At 54.4% G+C, this 5,051-nt stretch overlaps 1 protein-coding gene across 1 annotated transcript in view; it reads right to left on the reverse strand.

The window, feature by feature from the left end:
* KISS1R (KISS1 receptor) overlaps positions 1 to 5,051 on the reverse strand; it is a 431,843-nt gene that overhangs the window by 344,169 nt on the left and 82,623 nt on the right.

Raw genomic sequence — 5,051 nt, forward strand, 5'->3', positions numbered from 1 at the left:
GCCTTGAGGGCCATCAAACAAACTGACCCTGGCAGCTTGCAGGAAACGGATAAGCTGCTAACAGAACAATTCGTAGAAGGTCTGCTGTCTAGCGCCCACAGGGCCCAACTGCGCCTCATGTTCTTTCAGAACCCTGATCTGACCTTTGCCCAATTTAAGGACAGGACCATAAGGGTGCTCCGTGAACCCACAACAAGTGGCGCTATAAACCCCCGGCGCCCTGCTCTCACCTACCACCAGGAGGCGGCGCCCTCCTCTATGGACTCTGTGGGGGCCGATGCACAGGCCCTGAACCAAGCCCCGTCGAAAGATCTGCATCACCAAGTCCAGGAGCTGACCAGGAGCGTCGTGGCGTTGACCAGGACCGTCCAAGCATTACAAGTGGACCCGTCAAGACCCATCGAGCTGGCTTCAAGTCCGGAGGATGTCCCGTGGCGTCAACAGAGGAGGATCCCGTCGTTCAGTGGGAGGCCCACAGACCGCTACGCAGAGGATGGACAGCCCATTTGCCGTCGATGCAACCAGCCCGGACACATTTCCAGGTACTGTAATTTAAACGGGTCCAACCTGGGGCAGAGTGCCAACCCCCAGGCATAAGGTCACCAGGCCCTTATAATTGGCGTGATAAGTACGTTGGGGGGCGCCCGGTTTTACCCGTGGTGCTGGACGGTATCCCCATGAGCGCCTTGCTGGATACTAGGTCGCAAGTAACCACTATCCCTTATGTACTTTTTAAGCAGTATTGGACTGATGCTGATATAACACGGTATCCAGACAGTGACTTGAGCATCATCGCCAGTAATGGCTTGCCCGTGCCGCAGATGGGGTTCAAGGAGATGACCATTAAAATTGGTAAAGTTGAACTACCGGCACAGGGAGTGATTATTGTGGACATTGACCGTCGTGAAAGTCACCCTAAAATAACTGTGGGTACTAACGTGATTGAAAATTGTCTTTCAGAGGTAATTGTAATTCTGCAACAGGTGGCGGTGAATGCTACAAACTGCACCCTGGCTTACCTGATGCAAGCTAGACCAGGTAAGCTGCCCGTAGACCTGGAGATGGGAGTCCTAACACCTGAGGACACCTCCCCGGATGCGGACTGGGATACGGAAAGGCAACTGCAGTACAAGAAGGTACAGGAGAGTGTGGAGAAGAGCCTGGCCCAGGTGAGAGAGAGGCAAGAAAAACTCTTCAACCAACACGCCCCTGCTGGTCCTCTAGAACCTGGTGAGCAGGTCCTGAAGCGAAAGAGAAGGCTTCACAAGTTGGACGGCCAGTGGGAAAGGGAACCCTACACCGTACTGCAGTCTGATCACGACAACTCGAAGGTGTGCGTGATCACCAAGGATGGAGGAGAAACCACTAGTACCGTCTCCGAAGACCACCTAAAAAGGTGCCCCGAGCAACTCCGTAGTGCAGAAGAGGATCAAAGTGACCTTGAACCCGCAGAGGACAAGGAATAAATGATCAGCACCGTTCTCGGAGAGTTCCCTCAGTCCTGGACTCGAATAAACAATGCCATAGTGGTACCCGTCCTGCATTTCCTACAACCGGCTCAGCAACAACCTACACCAGAGCAGGAAGATGAAGAAGAGCAAGCAGTTCCAGAGGCAGAAGAGCCTGTACCAGCAGCCCAGGAGAGTCAACCCTCTGCTGACAGTGAGCCTGCCATGCCTGCGGTAAGCCAAAGGACCCGCAGACAGCTGCCTGCCCTGCCTGTAAGTCAAGCTGGTAGCTGTACCCCTAACGCTAGTGGGGAAAGCCAGGTCGGTCCACTACCAGACAGTGGGTTACGCAGGTCAACCAGGAGCACAAAGGGGCAGATACCCGCTCGCTGGAGAATATAGGGTGCACTAAAATTGTAAATAACCCTGTTGCCAAGTGTTGAAATGTTTGCAAAGTTACATGCAAGATTGGTAATTCTGTGTTTCAGTTTCTTACAGTTACCGTACGGAATCAAAGGTTATCGACTTTTAATAACCGGGACCTTGTATGGACTGCATTCGAAGCTTAACCAAGGAATGAACTAAGACTGTAAAGGACTTGGGGTAGGACAAACCCCCACCTGGTTAAGGCTCCCCGTTGTGTTGGTGATATGGACACCCGGTCACAGACCACACTGTGACCTTAAGAACTCAACCTGTGCGTCGTTTGTCTACTAATGTTTTATAGTCATGTATATTATCTTTGTTTACTGTTTAGTCCCGGAGTACTAAATTCTACTAGGGTGGAATGTGTCACCCTGGCCTGGATGCCACAAATATAATAAAGCTGTGTCTGAGAGCAAGGGGGAGGTTCTCTCGTCAGGGGAACATTAGCATGCAATACTTCCTGTCTCAGGCCAGTAGGGGGAGCAGGCTGCCCCTATAAAAGCTGGAACTGGGGGCAGGGTTAGGGAGAACTGGACGACCTGTCTCTGGATTGAGAGGTGTCCCAGAGCAGGGAGGGACAGTTGTATTGCACCCTAAGAGGACGTGTGGCAGTAGGAGAGCCACAAGCCAGGGACAAGAGGTGAAGTACGCCTGTCCTGGCAGATAAAGAACCAAGTTTACCAGACTTTGGTGTCTGAGGCTGTGAGGATTCCACGTCTTACAGCAGATAACCAGTCCGCAGGGGACTGTACGTTCCTTGGCCTAAGAAGCCCGGAGCTTCCGCCACACCAGAAGGGACCAGCAAAGCCGTACCAGGCCGGGAGTAGAAAGGAACCCACGTTGCAAACCATACGGGCGAGAGGACATGGTGAGCTCGGGACCGTGGGCTGTTACCCTACCAGGAGGAGATAGCCAGAAGGAGCGCAGAGAGCATGGTAGGCCTACACCCTCAACCTGACCAGGGCCAATTTCCCAATTGCTCTCAGACATCCAGGTCCCCTCCTAGCCGGGACTGTTTGTGGGTCAGTTCACCTGTTCTAGTAAAGACCCTGGACTGCAACCTGTTGTCTGTGTGCTCCTTGCTCCTCCAGCACTAACGGTACTGGGACACCCTACACCATCACCCCCATCTTCCATTATACTGCCCTGGGGCCGCACTCTTCCCGTGGGGAGTCACACTATCCCAGCTGCATACATCATCAGCCCCAGCGGTCTACCTGGCAGCGGCGGTCCGCACTGACCGCAATCCACGGGTGGCGTAGTCGGACACACCAACAGCGCGTCGCAGACTACCACTGGTCTGACCACCCTGAGCCACGGAACCGGGTAGCCACTACTACCCCCATCGTTCCCCTATTGCCCGGATCCAAGTGCCCCACGGCCCAGGGGGTGAGTCAGACTCATCAGACCAAAGCACAGATTTCCATTAGTCTAATGTCCATTCCTTGTGTTCTTTAGCCCAAGCTTGTCTCTTCTGCTTGTTGCCTGTCCTTAGCAGTGGTTTCCTAGCAGCTATTTTACCATGAAGGCCTGCTGCACAAAGTCTCCTCTTAACAGTTGTTGTGAGATGTGTCTGCTGCTAGAACTCTGTGTGCCATTTGTGGCACCCCTGAGGGTTCAGTTGCCACAGAGGTACTGCATTTCACCCAGAGGTGTGGTATCTCACTCTCAGGTAAGGAAGGAGTATGACTCAGGACCCTAACACCTGCATTCACTACACCACATTTCCGGGGGACAGGGCGAGCTTGCTCCTACGGGAGAGCACAGTCCCTGGCTCGAGTGGGGGGAACCACCTAGAGAGGGGAAACCATGTAGTGGATGGGGTGGAGGAAGTAGATCCTGGGAGCACATGACAGAGAGAGTATAAAATAGAGACACCATCTTAGATTAGGGTTCATTCAGTCAGTCAGAGGAGGAGAAGTGACAGGAGCAGAGGCTCTGTATGAGCTCTGCTCCAGAGGCGGGCCTAGCCTGTGAGGCCCAGGACTGAAGGTGAGAAGAGAGGAGAGGGAGCAGGAAGGCTCCAGGAGTAGAAGAGAAGGGACCCTAGGGGTACGGGCCGTGCAGAAAGCCACCCGTACTACCAGGAGGTAGAGGGGTCAGGCCAGAAGAAGGGAACCGGGTCCCTCAACTAGCGGAGAAACAGCAAGGCTCAACTAGAAACCGGAGGCTGCAGCACTTTATGTACCGTAAGACAATAGTCCACACCAGTCTCACTAAGAAGGTAGCCACATAGGATCCAGGGGACGGAACACACGTCGCCTGCCAAGGCCCGAGGGTACCGGATAGAAGTGTCACTGGGTGTGAGGTGCAGGGAGAAGGCCAGAGAAAGGACACACAGAAGGGGGTCCTGCTAAATACTCCGGAGTTACCTGGGGGTCAGCTGAACCCCTCACTGAGTGAGCACAGAACGACGTGGGCCATTACATGGGTCCCTGTAACAAGAACTGCAACAACTGTGAGTAAAGATCTTGGGACTGCATTACACGGACTCTGTGTTCATTACTGACTCCCTGCACTACAACCACCATCATCCACCCACACTGCCCTGAAGCTACACTCTTCCTGTGGGGAGTAATAATACCCTTGCTGCAATACCACCAGCTTCAGAGGACTGCTCCGCAGCGGCGGCCTCATTAGCCGCACTCCACAGGTGGCGTAGTCGGACACTATATATAACCTACACACCTATACTACCCTTGGATTGACCGCCCTGAGTCGCGGACCGGGTCACCGCCACAGTGACTACAACCCCCACCGTCTACCGGCCCGGCACCGGGTACCCCACGGCCCAGGGGGCGCGTCAACTGTGGCGTAGTCGGCAGGGTACGTAACCCACCCGTTATCATCGGGTATTGTGTGCCTAGAGACTGTTTAAACTGTACTGAATGTGGCGCCCGCCCCAGAAGAACGGGCGCCATTATGTGCGCGACCAAAAACAACAATACAGAACCTCCCATCGTGGGCCGGGTTCCAGAATGGCACCAAAAGCGGAGCCCGCCCCAAATAACAGTGATTATGTATGTGGATGTGTTCATTGACGTGGGGGGGCTGCCCCTGGGAGTGACCGACAGCAGACTGCCCTGGAACCGCCCCCGAAAGGGGAGAGGAGAAAGGAAAACTGGGAGACAGGGTGTGGCCTGGACCAGCTCAGGCAGACCGCACCCGGGAGAGGAT

This window comes from Phyllobates terribilis, unplaced genomic scaffold, assembly GCF_046119375.1.
Source record: "Phyllobates terribilis strain yellow unplaced genomic scaffold, ASM4611937v1 Scaffold_1__5_contigs__length_1240528914, whole genome shotgun sequence".
Lineage (NCBI taxonomy): Eukaryota > Metazoa > Chordata > Amphibia > Anura > Dendrobatidae > Phyllobates > Phyllobates terribilis.